Consider the following 16,757-nt stretch of genomic DNA (forward strand, 5'->3'; position numbering starts at 1 on the left):
AGCTGAGAGTTTCTCATTAGTGGGTAACAGCTCTGCAATTCACTGATACCTTTTATGGGTAAGTGTACTATGGATTGGAGTGCAATCAGCCAGGACATAGTCTTTCAGGGTTATGCTAAAGGAATGGAGTGCGGTTTGGAACTTTCATTCGAAGGGATACCAATCTAGTTTAAGATTTTGGTTTATAAAGCTGTTTTTATATGGAGTTGAGAGCTGTGTTAGTGCCTCTGGTTCTTTGACTGATTCAGAAAGGCTGATAGTTGGGAATACTTTTTTTCAAACTAGGTCTTCCTGCCATAGCTGGGTGTAGCAAATGCATCAAAATTATTTTGGGAGTAGCACTTTATAACAACACCACCACAGCAGTTAGATAATGTAAAACACAGCTTAAGATGTTTGTCCAAATAGTGCCCTTCATAGGCCGGAATGACTCCACATACAGCAGAAGGGCTTCCTCTAGTTCATGTGCAAGATTGAGGACCAAGCTGTGCGAGATGGATTTGTGGCCAAAAGGACAAACGGCTGCACAGAGGGAGAGCTCCAGCTTATACCAATCTGTTGCTGAATATCCTGGAGTGAGGAAGTCTGCCTCATGGCAGGCACACCTGTGCTAAATCTGTCTGTCATATGAGGACTTACTATTACAAAATTGTTTAAAACTAAGCCTGGTCTGTGACACTATACATTGATACTGATAATGTTAAGGTGAGTGCATGTCATGATTCAACCTGCATCAGACCTTCCACTAGCCTGATTTGGCAGATAACCTCATGAGGAAGTCCTGTGATTTGGGGTAGGTACTTCCTGGAGGTATGAAAATGGGTGTGTAAAACCAAGGTTTGGTACTTACCATGATTGGGTTGCAAGAAGGCAAGCGACAACTGAAATTATGCACCTCCAACTAGTAGAACCAACTTTCAATGGGATAGAGTTTGAATTCATCTTGTGGCTAGGAAAATGGCAGCAAGACATTGACAAATTTTATAGTGGGTTGTGCTGTCCTGAGCTCCTTGTGCCTGCTCTCTACCTTTATCAGCTATCGGTTTTTCCCAGATGGGAGTTAGCTCCAGGCTGATTGAACTGGTGGAGGAAATGAGATGCACAGAATTATCACTGGACTACAATTCTTCCTCCAAACAGCCATGCAAGTGAATGCCTTGAAATGGGTAACGTAGCCCTCCCCAAACAAGCAGTAGGAATCTGCTTGTAGCTAAGCTCTTTGGATTCCCAGGTACAGGCTTTAGAGAAATGGAACTAGGGTGGCTAACTCCAGGAGGAGAGTTCGAACTGTACTGGGCAATTGCCTGACTAATGACTTATGCAACGTACACACCTACTTTAATCATATCAGATGAACAGATACTCTATTGCTGTAGTGTGGTTTGGAGACTCTTAAATGTGGTAATGGCTTTCAGCATCCACCTGCCCGCCCCAAAAAAGAGGTACGATTCACAAAATACACGCTAGAAGAATTACTGGGTTGGTTTGTGCTCAATTTCAGTTTGGATACTGTTGTCTCCAGCCTTGGAAACAGGAAAAATATAGCTAGGGCTCCTGTTTTGTGATCAGTATGTTGTGATGCTATTGGAAACGATGTGGAGTTAGTTATACTACACTTAGAATATCATGTCCCAGGTTCAGCACCCTACTTCAGGAAGGATGCAAAATAATGGAAAGATTTACTATAATCAGATCAGATGAGAGGCTATGCTTGAGAAAAGCTGGGCCTATTACCAGAACAGAGGTGAAAAGCATTGCTTGTGATCTTAAGGTAAATAGGAGAAAACTATTTTCCTTGGTTAATGGATCTATAATGGGATGACAATTTTAAGGTTGTGAGGACAAAGGGAAAGAGCAAAAGAAATATTTTATAGTGCAGACCATTAGGACATGGCATACCTACTAAACATAGAGGTAGCAGTGGAATTGATAAGTTTTTAAAAGGGAAGTGGGCAAATATTTTAGGGTTATGGAAGGTTAGTACTAGCTTATTGCACCAAATGGCTTCCTTGCATCCTGTAAAATTATATCCAACAAGATTAGCTGCCTAGGCAAAGGACTATTGGTACTTGTGGAACTGTTTGAGTATCAGACACCAACTTCAGGGGAGAAAAGAGAAATGGGGGGGGGGGGGAGGTGAATAAGAAGTTTCTTATGATTAAATGGATTGCTACTCTACATTTATTCCTTTACTAATCACAAATACAATACCTACCATTTCGCCCCATGCTGATAGCTCTGATGAAATGTAGCTGCAAGCAAACATCAGATTACAGTCTGATAGCAAAACATGCAATCGTCCAGCACATTCCACGGGGTGGGGGGGGGGGGGTCCATGTTTTGAAATATGTCTTTCACCATTTAAAATAAAAACAGCGATTTCTGCCTCCGCCTCTCCTTTAGCAAGTATTGTTAGAAGTAAACCCAAACTCTAGGTTTCCTATCTCTAAATCCATGTTCCGCTTTAAATGGGAGATTTTAAACTCTGCGGATGACTACACGTCGAAACGCTGCTGCGAATCGCTCAGCCTGCCCTCCGTCCAAAAAATATCTCTCCGTCAAGCCAATATTTATTTATTTATTAAAAGCTCTCAAAACTAATCTTGAAAAATAGAATATGAACAAAACTGCCAAAGGTGGTCAACATTTGCGTCTTCGGATCAAATCCCGGAAGAAGGCAGCAGTCGAGTGCGCGGGATTATTTTCCTTTCTCAGGGTTTCCAAGATGGCCGTTCGCTTCAAGTATTTCTGTTTCCCGACAGGGATTTTATAGATTTAAAAATTAAAATTACATTAGAAATTAAACCCCCACTCCTCAGAAAAAAAAACAAGCGAATTCCCAATAAACTCACCGAATATTAAAGTGGAGCGAGCGAGGATGGAGTGAAAGTGAGTGAATTTTGAGCTAACTGGAGGCTTGTTTTTTTAAATATATATTTTTTTTAAAAAACGGTGCCAAGAAGGAAGTGAATCGAAAGGTGTGAGTTATTAGTATTATTGAGGATGAAATAAAAGTACCGGGAAAGAGGTGTGTGGTGGTGGGGAAAGGCTTTCGATGCATTTAAGATGTGTGCAAATAAATCATTTTGTCTTCCTGCTCGGCTTTGCAACCGGTTGGGAGCCGGCCTGTTGTGAGGCGCTATCAAAGAATCCGTTAATTTAAAATTTATAAACACATCTCCAGGAGTTAGCTGTCGAAGCAGACATGTTTGAAAACATGCTGGACCATTTTTAGGGTGCAATTTGCCTCTCGAAAAATTGGATCCCTTTAGAGGTGAGTGAGTGCGCGCTCAGGAGATTAAGAGTTCCTCATGTAAATCATGGGGGAGGGGTGCAATAAAGGGGAAAATTATTAGATTTGAATGCACCTTCTTCATTTTTAGATCAGAAAACGCCTATAGCTGCATCGTTTAAATCCTGGCTGGGAATATTTTCCCATTTAATTTCCCTCCGCCCTTCTGTGGGTGGCTTCAATGGGACAGGGTTTAAATTAAAAATCCAGTTATCTAAATATCTAAAATGTGGGTGAACGTTTGGATTCATTCTCCCAGTAATTTGCGGGGATTATCACAGTCTCTCTGCTGTGTTTGAGATATTTTCAACCACAGCTCAGAATCTTCATGGACAAATCTACATTACAGTGTTTAATAGACTTAGAAGTTCTGGCATTTTAAAAAATCAGTAAACCATCCAGCATTAATTGTTTTTGTAAATTATCTGGATGATGAGACCAGGTTTTGGGAAGTGAATTAATAGCATTTGAATCGAATCGGACGACAAGCCTTAGCTCCTGATTTTTGTTTTATTATTTTAATTCTCTTTTTAAAAAAAACGTTTGTCAATTTTTGGCGCAGCGCGACCAGATTTTGGGAAGTGGAAAACTGTGACACTTAAATTCTGACGATATGTGCCTCGTCTTTAATTTAAATAATTCCCTGCCCGACAGTGGGGTTGTTCAGAACGTTTGATCTGGTTTGGGACGACTTTCCGTTAGCGGGGAAAGAAAAGTAACTGGTAGATCGGTTGAAAGGTTGTGACTTGTGAAAGTCCTGAAAGTTTGTAGTTGTGAGTATTTTGTTTGCAAGTCGGAAGTGGGGGTGGGGGTGTGTCTTCTTGGCCCTGGTTTTAGAGAGAGGCGCTACGTGGTTCACAACTGGAGACGAACAAAAGGTTCGCTTGAATACTGTAATTGAATCCATTCGGATAATCATGAAAAATGCCGTTTTAAACTGTTTATTTTAGACATTTCATTTCACACGGCATCAGAATCGCAATCAAATAGCCCAGAGAATCAAAACATTCATTTTTGACTAAACCTAGGAATTGTATTTGAATAAAAAGGCTGAGTTTATTAAATCATTAACGGGCTCAATTTAATTAAAACATGTACAACCCCGTTCCCTGACCGACATAAATTGGGGGATTATATAGAAAATCACTTCATTTAACAGTCTTAAAACGAAGTGAATTCCCGTGAGATTTTTCTTACTTTTATTGTATGCTGGATTATAGACAGATTCCTAACCGCTTTTAAGAAATTAATGGAAGAGACCATTTTAAATTCAGAAATCCCTTAGGCTTAGGAGACTTGAAAGTCAATAACGTGAAAGCACTTGCGTTTATAAGAAATTCTTATTTTGTTGAAGGCAAGCATTTTGATGCTTTGAAATCTATGTACATTTGTTTAAAAATTGGCTAGTGGCACCATTCAGATAAAGTACTTTACTAATTGAAAATGCGTAGAAAAATAAGCTTGCAGAAAAAATGATCTACAAAAATATGATGCTAAGACCAATTGTTGTAGAATCAGTGTTATTGAAATGGGTTATCTATGAACTCGAACTCAATAGTTCAAAAACTGCGATTTGGTTTCTGAAACCCCCCCCCCCCCAATCTTGTAATAGAACACTGCCTGTCATGTACTGCCCTGTACTTGTACATTGAATTTCTGTTATGTCACCAGTACTGTGCAAGTGCAGCTGGAGTGCCTGCTGCATAATGGTAAGAAAAATAGAAAATGTATTTTCCATATTGCTTAATAGTGTGTGGATAATGAATGGTACTGCGTTAAAAGCTGTAGTTCAGCCTGGCGAAGAGAAATTGTGCTGCTGTCCACAAACAACTTTCAGCTGTACTTTTGGGCTTTATTAACTTTGAATTGTAGCCCAGTAATTTACTGCCAGATATAGTTTAGGTGCTTTAATATTGGTGCTTGTTAGTTACAGATCTCTGGAGAGTAAATGTCAGCATACTGGCTCCCTGTATTTGCATTCTTACAACAAGCTTTCTTCTCTCGAAGCCAAAATCATAGACTCGCTTTCATAGATCTATGATTTTGTCTGGTTAAACGAGCTAGTGTATGGATGTCAGTCTCCTGCAATTCACACTAAACAAGTACCAATGTTAAAAGCTTCTCATTAATCTAGTGGGACAAATGTTCATGCCTTAGAGCCCTAAGAACTAGACTTTTTTACATCATAAACAGTTTGCAAATTGTAAGTGTGCTTTCTCTTCTTTTAGATGTTGCTGTAGGAGCATTTTGAGTCATGTGCCCCAAGCCCCAAGAAGGTTCTCTTCTCTCCTCTCCAAATTTATTAAGTTATGCTGGGGTATGGGTCCATCAGTGACAACCGCCCTCTTGTTGTCTTGCCCAAGTATCTGCTCTTCATGTGTGTCTGGGCATTGCAGACTATTTGATTATGGCTGAGCCCAATCCTGGCCTCCTCTCACATCCACACGTATATCACTGGATAGCAATTGGGAGCAAATAATGATTTTCTTATCCGGGGCAAAACGCAATTAAAGTGCTTCTCGTGCTGTCATTGCTGAAAATGGATAAATCACATACGAGGAAACCAAAGAACCCTTTCTGGTCTAGATCACTCAGTACTGCAACACCTGTTGCATTTACACATTGAGTCTTCTGTCTTTCATTGCTTCTTTCAAATTTTATTAAAAGTTTTCTCTGCCCACCTTTCTCTCCTCCCCCTTTTCCCCCTTAAGTTATTGCTTTTTTGCCAAGATTTGCTGCCATGTGTGCTGATTATCCCCTGCTACCTCAGCCAAGGGATTTGTTATTCATGTAACCACCTTGACGTGAGTGTTGATGGGCTCTTCTACTACAGAGGCATCATAATTGAATAAAGGTTTCATCCTCATCCAATGTTCACACACATGGGTTTCCTGCAACAGTTACTGGATTGCTATCTAGAGCAAGAACACTGTGTGTTTTCTTTTCTTCAAGCTATCTGTGCTGAGGCTAGTTGTAGCACCCAATTATCTGCTTAAGAGTTAATCAGAAACCATGTTTTAAATCTGAAATATTCCTGATTTATATAGCTTACCTAACTATAAACTCACTCATGGGAGTCTTTCATTGGTTAATTGCTAAATATACACACACAATGCAATTTTAAAATGTTACAAAGGCATTATTATGGACAAAGGCTTGCAATTTGGAACTTAATTTATGTTAAAGTCACTAGCCTGGCGATAGACAATAGAATGAAAATGATCTTGATAAGCTCCTTTTGGCTCAGTTCTACAGCTAGTGTATAACTGAGCTATGCAGGCCAGAGTGACTCCAGGTATTCAAATGTTTCCAATTCTTATCCCCATGTCGATATCCTTTCATGACCTTTTATCTGTTACCTATCCAGCCCTACAGCCCTCTGAGAACCCTCCAACCCTGGTCTTCTGCAGTCCACCCACCCACGCACGCCACCATTGGTGTTTGTGCCTGTGACTGTTTAGGGTACAAACTATGGCAGATAGAGTGCAATGTGAGCATGTGTAAGGTCACTCACTTTGGACTCAAAGATAAATCGGAGTATTTTCTAAATGTTGAGAAACTAGGAACTGTGGGGAAGCTCAAGGATTTAGGTGTCTATTTACACAAATCATTGTGCACATGGCTGAAATAATTCCCACATTTTCTGTCTTTATTGCAGGAACTCAGCTTTTAATCACTGGAGTTTGAGACAATCTAATTGTGATAATTAAAAATGATCAGATTCAATATGGTAGACATGGAGAAGCTATTTCCACTTTGGCGTTTGGGGGGGGGGGGGTTTATCCAGAACAAGGGGGTGCAACATTAAAATTAGAGCCCAGCCATTTAGGAGTGAAATTAGGAAGCAATCTTTCACACAAAGTGTATTTGAAATCTGGCACTCGCTGCCCAAAAGGCTGTGGTTACTGGATCAGTTGAAATTAAGAATTATTTGTAGGGTAAGGGTGTCAAGGGATATGGAACAACTGGTGGAAGGGAAAAGAAATGGCTTTAAAATAATCCCAGGTAAATTGTGTTTACTTAGTATTGTTTCTGGAGGTCCACCATGGTTTTCACAATAGCTGTTGTGCAATCTTCTCATACTCTTATCAGCAATTTTTTTATTCTTACAGTTTTGTACAATGCGTCTGATATGCATCAAAAGGACCCCATTCTTGGAGGGCCTCTAAAAATATTTAGATACCTTCCCTCGGAGCCTGAGCCCTAAGTTAGTAGATCTGGTTTTGGAACACTCAGATTAGGAAATTAATTCCTTTCGGTTGTGCAGTTTTATTTTTAAAATGTAGCATTATGAATGTGGGTGCTAGTGCACAGAAGAATATATTATTATGGTTTATTGATGAGTAGTAATGGTTATTCAATAATGGCATGCCAAAAGACCATAAGTCGTAGGAGCAGAAGTAGGCCATTCAGCCCATTGAGTCTGCTGCGCCATTCAGTGAGATCATGGCTGATCCACTTTCCTGCCTTTTCACCATAACCCTTAATTCCCTTACTGATTAAAAATCTGTCTATCTCAGCCTTGAATATACTTAACAACCCAGCCTCTACAGCCTTTTGCGGTAAAGAATTCCACAGATTAACTACCCTCAGATGAAATTCCTCCTCAATTCTGTCTTAAGCGGGCAACCCTTTACTCTGAGATTATGCCCTCTGGTCTGAGACTCTCTCACAAGGGAAAACAACCTCTCAACATCTACTCTGTCGAGCCCCTAAGAATCTTATATGTTTCAATAAGGTTGCCTCTCATTCGTCTAAACTCCAATGAGTACAGGCCCAACCTACTCAACCTTTCCTCATAAGAAAATCCCTCCTACTCAGGATCAACCTAGTGAACCTTGTCTGGACTGCTTCCAATGCCAGTATATCTTTCCTTAGTTAAGGGGACCAAAACTGGTCACAGTATTCCAGCTGTGGTCTAACTAGTACCTTGTATAATTTTAGCAAGACTTCCTATTTTTATACTTCATTCCCTTTGAAATAAAGGGCAACATTCTATTTGCCTTCCCTATTACCTGCTGAACTTGTATAGTAGCTTTTTGTGATTCATGCACGAGGACTCCCAAATCCCTCTGTGCTGCAGCTTTCTGCAGTCTTTCTCCATTTAAATAATATTCAGCTGTTCTATCCTTCCTGCCAAAGTGCATAACCTCACATTTTCCCACATTAAACTCCATCTGACAAGTTTTTGCCCACTCACTTAACCTATTTATATCCCTCTATAGACTCTTTGGGGATTCTCACCACTTGCCTTCCCACCTATTTTTAGGTCATCCACAAACCTGGGGATAGTACATTCACTTCCCTCATTCAAGTCATTAATACATATTGTAAATAATTGTGGCCCTAGCACTGATCCCTGTGGCAGTCCACTAGTTGCAGGCTGCCATCCTGAAAATGCCCCCCTTATCCCAAATCTCTGTCTTCTATTAGTTAGCCAGTTCTCTAAACATGCTAATATACTACCCCCAACACCATGGGCTCTTATCATATTAAGTAGCCTTATGTGCCGTACCTTATCAAATGCCTTTTGGAAATCCAAATATATTACACCTACTGGTTCCCCTTTATCCATCCTGCTTGTTACCTCCTCAAAGAATTCTAATAAATTTGTCAGGCATGATTTCCCCTTCATGAAGCCATGCTGACTCTGCTTGATTATATTATGCATTTCTAAATGCTCTGCTATTACATCCTTTATAATAGACTCTAACATTTTCCCAATGACGGATGTTAAGCTAACTGGCCTATAGTTACCTTTTTTGTCTCCCTCCCTTTTTGAATAAGAGCATGACATTGTCAGTTTTCCAATTTTCTGAAACTTTTCCAGAATCTAAGGATTCTTGGAAGGTTACTACCAGTGCATCCACTATCTGTGTAGCTACTTCCTTTAATATCTAGTTTGAAACCCATCAGGTCCAGGGGACTTATCGGCCTTTAGCCCCATTAGTTTCGCTAGTACTTTTTCTCTAGTGATAGCTATTGTATTTATTTCCTCCCCTGCTTTTGTCCCTTGATTATTTAGTATTTTTGGAATGCTATTTGTGTCTTAGACTTTGAAGACTGATGCAAAGTGTTTATTCAACTCTGCCATTTCCTGGTTCCCCAATATTATTTCCCTAGCCTCATTCCCTAAGGGGCCTATGTTCACTTTGGCCTCTCGCTTCCTTTTTATATATTTAAAGAAGCTCTTACTGTCCGTTTTTATATTACTTGCTAGTTTACCCTTAAAGTTTATTCTCTCCCCCTTTTTTTTGGTCACCTTTTGATGGTTTTTAAAACTTTCCCAATCTTCTGGTTTACTACTAATCTGTGCCACACTGTATGCTTTTTCTTTCAATTTGATACTATCCTTAACTTCCTCGGTTAATCATGGTTGGTTTATCCTCTTCCTAGAATCCTTCTTCCTCACTGGGATATATCTTTGTTGTGAGTCATGAACTATTTTCTTTGTGTAAATTCCCTTGATTGAGATGCTCTTTCCACTTCTCTCTTTGCGCCCCCCCACTCCCACCCATCTCTTCTGACAGCACTTATTCAGCTTTGAGAGAGTTCTGTGGGCATTTATATCCTTCCCAAGTGACTCTTCTTTGTGTATGAGGTTTGTTGGCCATTGGATTGTAGGAGACATTGAAGCCAAGTCAAATTTCTGTCCTTAGCTCATATTCAAGCACATGCTTTCCTGCAGAAGTTCCTACGGATCATTCAGGAGTTGGAACCGTGGTTGAATTTTCTTCCTTCCTTATCCCAATGGCACCGAGTATAATTGTGGTACTGTTGCTGTCTTCCTGGCTGAGATCAGGTACTAGCATAGACTCCAATTGAACTTGGGACTTTCTTGGTCTTTATGGCGCAGTCCAACAGCTGGCAGTGCATTTACAGAAATGTTTTTTATGTGTGCTGTTAATATGTTGGTTTGGTGCCAGTTTCATGTGAGGCACAATTACAATAATGCCCTGCTTTATAGAAGTAAGTGGGAGCTGATGCACCTGTCAAAAATTCAAATCTTGATTTTCACGAGAAATAGTCAATTTAATTCAAGTTCAGTGTAACCCATCAGAAGAGGTGGCCACAGACTAAGGACCATTGGTAGGAATGTGTATGAACGGGCAGGTTGACTCCATTTCTTAGTACCCAAATTTCTTAGTGTTAGTAACACCACTGCTAGCTGTTTCTTCTAACTTATAGCTAGATTCACTTGCTTCAGTGATTTTTGTTCTGACGTAGCATTGAACTTAAAGGCAAGGATAATGTAGTTTGGATATGTGGATATGAATAATTCCTGCATAAAGTATTAACCTCCCAACTTTCTAATCAAATATTAAGTAATTGTCTGTTATGTTGCAGGAGATGTTATTGAATGCCCCTTTGCAACTTTCTGCTCCCATCTACACTACTTACTCTGCCTTCCAACTTAGTATCAGCAACAAATTGATAAATATCGTGAAAAGCTGAAACCCTGGTATAGTTCCCTCGGAGACACCATAGTCACACCCTGTTAAATGGAGTAGATATCCATTATTCCATAATGTCTTGTCTCTTACCTCTGAACCAATTCCCTACCCATGTCCGTAGCTTGCCTCTAATTCCATGCCCTATCATTTTTGCTAATAGTCCTTTGTATGGAACCTTATCAGATGGCTTCTGGAAGTCCTTATAAATAACATCCATTGACACTTCCTTATCGATCATGTTAGTAACCTGCTCAAAAAATTCAACTGTTAGTTTGACATAAATGATTCTTTGCAAATCTATGCTGGCTCCCTCTGATCAGTTTACTTTTGTCCAAGTGCTCTGTTCTTAATTACAGATTCTGGTAACCTATAAGCAATATTGTGATCCCTGGTGTATGGGGAAGATTAAAAAGGTTGATACCTATATTGTGGGGCAATACAATAAAAGAACATCAGTAAACTGGGAAATATTCCTCAGGTTTTGATCTATAGGTGAGAGGAAGCATTTTATGATGAATGTACTGCATCTTTTTAGATTTTCCTAATTAGTAAAGACAGTGCCTAATGTGGTTCTAAGCTATATTGACAAGATCTGAAGTCCAATTCCTGGTCATGCCTAGTTCTCAGCTGGGCAAGCAAATTGAGGTGTTACAATAGGCATGTGAACTACAAGGGAGGAATAATTAGCCATGGTTGATGCTCATCTGGAAAAGCATTGCGTTTGTAAAGTGAGTCTGGTAAGGACAAGATTGGGCTTGTTTGTGATGAACAGTTGAACAGCTTGCCAACAGTCATTTTTGAACAATAGTAAGTTCAACAACACAAACTTGCATTTATTTAGCGCCTTTAAAACATTCCAAGGTACTTTACAGAAGTGTTATCAGATGAAATTCTACACTGAGCCAAAGGAGATAATAGGAGGGGTGACTGAAAGTCTGGTTGGAGGTGAATTTTATGGAGGCTCTTAGAAGAGGAGAGGGAGATTAAGTTTAAAGGATGGAATTTGACTTTAGGGCATAGACAGCTGACTGCATGGCTACCAATTATGGGGCAAAAGGATTGGGAGATGTACAAGCAGCCAGAGTTGGAGGAACACAATTTTCCAAGGGTTGCAGGGCAAGAAGAGGTTAGAGGATTAAGAATGGTGAGGCTATAAAACAATTTAAACACAAGGTTGAGCGTTTTGAATTTGGGGTATTGGGGCTTAGAAGCCAACATCAGTCATCGAGTATAGGGCCGATGGGTGAGTGGGACTTTGCTGCCCATATCCTAACCCAAATAAAGTTTATGGAGGATGACAGTCTAACAAGAAGGGTGTTGGAATAGTTCTCTGGAAGTGACAAAGGGATGGATGAAGGTATTGACGAGAAGGGCAGAAATGGGGGAGGAGACTGTTGATATTACAGAGGTGGAAGTAATGAAGATGATATTGGGTCAGAAACTCCGCCTGGGGTCATAAAGGTAAAGCCATGTTACATGTGGAGCCTCATCATCTCTTCGGATGAGTTGCCAAGGGGCAGCATATAGACAGTGGCAAAGATAGATCCTTGGAGGACTTCAGATGTAACTGTGGGAGTGGGATGAGAAGCAATTGCTGGAGATGTTTTGGCTATCATTGCATAGATAAGAGTGCAAATGGGAGCTTGGCGATGGAGCAGTAGCTTGCCAGGAGTGATGGGTGGGGAGTGCATTTTTGAAGGGGGGTAATGGTGGCCTTGAAAAGAAGGGGAACAATATCTGAGGAGAGGGAAAAATTTGAAACAGCTTCTATATGGGTTAGGTTCAGGAGGGCTGTATCCTCCTTTGATTCTGAGGATCTACATTTAGGAGATGATTTGAAGGTGGGGGCAAAGGAAAATGCTTTTTATCTTCACTTTCTCCTTTAAAAGTGAAGGAAGAAATTGTTCTTGGCAAGTGGGTGGATGTGTAGATATTTTACATGTTTATTCACAATACCTGTTTAAATTTGGGGCTGAAGTAGCGGCCTATTAACAAAGCCATTGTAAGCATCAGGGAACACTGGTGGCCTTTTTATTTTTCTTCCTCCTGATTTGTGAAACTTCTATGTAGTGTAAATAACGTAGTTTCCTGAATTTAGTACAAAGCCATAATCTAACCTGGATATTCAGATTAACTGTCAGTCTTCCCAAAAATAATAAATGCATCTCGTGACATAGTGAGATTCATCCAAACTTAACAAGTTTGGCAGATGATGGAGCTCAATGTTACTTAAATACCTAATCTTGTCTAGTGTCTCGATTTATAGTGAGCACTATATAAATAAAACAACCTGATCTGCCTAGAACAAGGGTGACTAACCAACATTTTGAATGCATGCAGATCATGGTTTTATTCTTAACGAACTGGCAAGAAAGGTTGTATTATTTATGTCAGAGGCTGTCTCGACCTGCCATAAGATAAATTATCTGATGGTAAATTTGTGCATCATCTCCCTAAATGAGGGTACATGAGGTATATATTCAACCGTTAACCACTCAACCAGGCTGGAGCCCAGTTAAGAAGCAAATAGGTGAATTGCCACTGCTAGCCCACAAACACAAACCTTCAATGCTACAGGTTTCTTCAAGAGAAAAGCGTGAGATGATATTCACTGTGTGGGAGATGCTGTTTGTGTTTGTGAATGTTCCAGAGATTTGGCCTTTTTCTGCTCCCTTGAAGGTGTGATTTGCTGGGTGAGGTCCCTTGAGATTCTGCTTTCCCTTTGGGGCTTCTACTACGACCCTGGTAAAAAACTAGTTAACTGAGCACACACTGGGGTTTGAATGTGGAATCTTCCTGATCTGTATAGCTCAGTTACTCCCCAGATAGTTAAACATGCTAAACTATTGAGAAAGTAGCTCTTCTCTTCAACCAGTTTACTAATCTTCAACTAGAGGCACTGTATTATGCATCACAGGAGAATAAACTGATTGGTTTAATGCTAATCTGCAGTGAGCCTGGTCTGGTGTGGACATCCTAATTTAGTGCCGATACACAGTGAGCTGTGTATGGCCTTCTAACCTCAAGGGACTATTTGGTGCAGTTTATTTGTATTGACTCTGTTTTCTACATGTGTTGTCGACATGTGTTTTCCACGTGAATTGGTTACCGTATGTGTCTTTGCTTGCCCTGCTGGTCTGCACTTGACAGGCAGAGGTGTGGACATTTGAGTGGGAATAGGACATTGAAGATAAAGGTGAGTCTTTGGGAGATACTTAAGGTGGGGGGAAAGGTTTCAATGACAAGTCATTGTGGGAAAGAATCGCAGATGGTTGGGGTGTTGTGTCTATAAAATTGACCTCATTTTGAGTGGAAAACAAGCAGTAAATTGGAGTGTGCAGGCAGAACAAAGATATGGAGGGTTTTTAAAAACTTGATTTGGTGGCACACAGCTAGTGGAGCTTTGCATGGATTAGTGTGATGAAGGATAAGACGTGGGCTGTAGGCTTCTGGATTTGGTGAAGTTTGTGAAGGTGGGGAGCCCAGTGAGAAATTGCTTCTCTAGGTGACAAAGATGTGGATTAGAATTTCATCAGTGGTCAGAGAGAGGGACTGGCATTGTGGTTGAAGAATACTCTCCCTGTGATGGACCTGATTTGGAATTAAAAGCTCAGCTCCTTGGTTGAACAAGATATTGACATTGCACACCACCTAGAATCATAAGTGTTGCAGCACCAAAACAGATCATTTGACCCATCAAGCCAGTTCTGGTGTTTTTCTAAATAACAATCACCTTGCCCAATTCCATTCTCTTGCTTGCCCCCATACCCTTTAATATTCCTCTTTTTTCAAACGTATATCTGAAAAAAAATGTATGGACATTTCTTCAGCAACATATCAAGGCAGAGAATGCCACACTCTCAACCAACCTCTGCCTAAACAAATATTTTCAAATGTCCCCTTTAATTTTTCTTGTTATCATAAATTTGTGCCTCCTTGTTACTTTTTTGCCGCGTCATTACTTTTTTGCCACATTACTTTTGCCTCTGGCCAATGAAAGCAGTCTAACCCTTTTTACCCTATCATAACCCTTCATAATGTTGACCACTTTGGTCAATCTGCTCCTGTAGGAAACAGCCCTAACTTCTGAATTCTGTTTTTCATAATTGTAACCCATCATTCCTGTAACATCCTAATGAATCTATACTGCATCTTTTCCATTGCTTTTGTGTCTTTCCTATAAAGGAATACAAGCTAATCAAGTCTTGCACAAGTTCAGCATCATCTATCTCTTGTGCTACTTACAAAACAAATAATTCTGCTTGCCTTTTTAATGCCATTAGCTACTTACGCTACCATCTTTTTAATGATTTTTTTTTAAGAAGAAATTTACTTGGGAAATGGGTGACCCTCACAAGGCTACATTTATTGTCTATTCCTGGTTTTCCTGAGAAGGAACTTTTTCCCCTAACCTCTGACACCTCAACTAAGTGGCCATTTTTCATATTTTAGCTATGTTGAAAGGCTAATTGCACATGGAGGGTCATTTGGATTAGTATCCGATTAAAGGGAAAGAAGCAGAAGAGGGTTAAGGTATGCGGACTAACTTCATAAACTAGGACAGGTGTGTCTGAGTAGTGCCCGATGAAACAATGTTCCAGAATCCTGGCAATCTGACCCTTGAAACTCAAGCAACTCAATCCTATTGGCTCTTATTTCTTAAGTGCTGATTTTGTTCTGTTCAATTCGGTGGGTGTAGAGATTTTGAAAAGGCTATGCGGAACATTGTTGCTTCATTGGTGGAAAAGGCCTAAGTTGGAGCACCAAGCACCTTTCCTATCAGTAACTTGTATATTAATGGGAAAATGGATTTAAATTTTATTTGTGGCTGGCCCTGAACTTTCTTGGTACACTTGTGTGGCCCAAAAGTCTCACTTGCTGTATTGAAATACAAGCATATGTTGACAGAATGGATTTGGATATTTTATCAATCTTAAAAACAGATTATCATGTTTGTTATGTTTCTATTAGGAAAGGCTGCATTGACTTGTATATCCTGCAGTTTCTGAAATTGCAGTGTTCTGAAATTTCATCTTTCTGCTGTTCAGTGATCTGAAAGTTGATGGAATAAATGGTGGAGGCAATAAAAAGTTACAACAGAATGTATGTGATTGAACCCTTTGTGTTGTGTTGGAAAGAATGTAACTGCTTGGATGAGGGCTTCATATTGGGAGTTGTGGGACTGTGTCCCATAGTTTTGTGTCAGGATTGACTGCGATCTTGGCCAGTCACACAAGCCATTACTCCAATGATCAGTGGAATGTGAGCTCCAAAACATCAGTAAAAGTCTTGGGATCACATTTAATAAAAATAGAATTTACCTTGATCAGGCACCATAAATTAGTGGCCCTTCTAATTTTGGATGAGCCTTGATAGTGTGTTGGCCTATTGGTAGTATTGTATTTTGTATATTGGCAAGGGAAAGTTGTTGTGAAAAGGTTTTCTCTTTTAAATTGCTAGAAGGTGGATTTAAAAAGAACCAGAGGGTTTAGTATTTTCAGTGATGCAGAGAGCTATTTTGAATCGATGTAAGTAGTTTGGGAATACCCTAGGACTGTACATACACTTCTTTGGATACTAGTCCTATCACTGAACTATTGAAATTGGGATTTTGCAAACAACCTCAAGAATTGTCAATTTCAATGCTCAGATATCTTTTAATTGAGGTGGAGGAAAGAGAGCTTAGAGACTCTTCACCCATCAAATCTTTTGAAGCAGCGCTGTTGAAACTGATCTCAGGAACATGCTATCAACAGTGTGGATTCCTGAAAGATCAAAAGTTGAAAATTTGTACAATTATGGCTATCTCAAACAAAGGCAAGGCAAATGGTGAACTGTATATTTAGTCTTCAGTGTATTAGCTGGACAACACCTCTGCATACTGGGCAACAAATGTACCCTGAAGGCACATGCATTTGTTCAACTTGATGCTGTATTGCTTCAGACGGCTTCACAGCTTTTTGTTCCTCCCAGCAAGCTGCTTACCTACGGTGGAGTATAGCAGCCCTCTG

At 40.0% G+C, this 16,757-nt stretch overlaps 1 protein-coding gene across 3 annotated transcripts in view; it reads left to right on the forward strand.

The window, feature by feature from the left end:
• Window positions 1-2,730: 2,730 nt before the first annotated feature.
• The window catches only part of kmt2d (lysine (K)-specific methyltransferase 2D), a 234,870-nt gene continuing 220,843 nt past the window's right edge, over window positions 2,731-16,757 (forward strand). For 2 of the 3 annotated variants that reach the window (XM_041180424.1, XM_041180425.1), the window contains exon 1: window positions 2,731-2,889. The gene's annotated coding sequence lies outside the window, so the exon portion shown is untranslated. Of the gene's footprint in view, window positions 2,890-3,194; window positions 3,275-16,757 lie in introns of those variants that run through there. The other variant, XM_041180430.1, reaches the window with a different exon arrangement.

The sequence above is a fragment of the Carcharodon carcharias genome, chromosome X, assembly GCF_017639515.1.
Source record: "Carcharodon carcharias isolate sCarCar2 chromosome X, sCarCar2.pri, whole genome shotgun sequence".
NCBI classification, from domain to species: Eukaryota; Metazoa; Chordata; class Chondrichthyes; order Lamniformes; family Lamnidae; genus Carcharodon; species Carcharodon carcharias.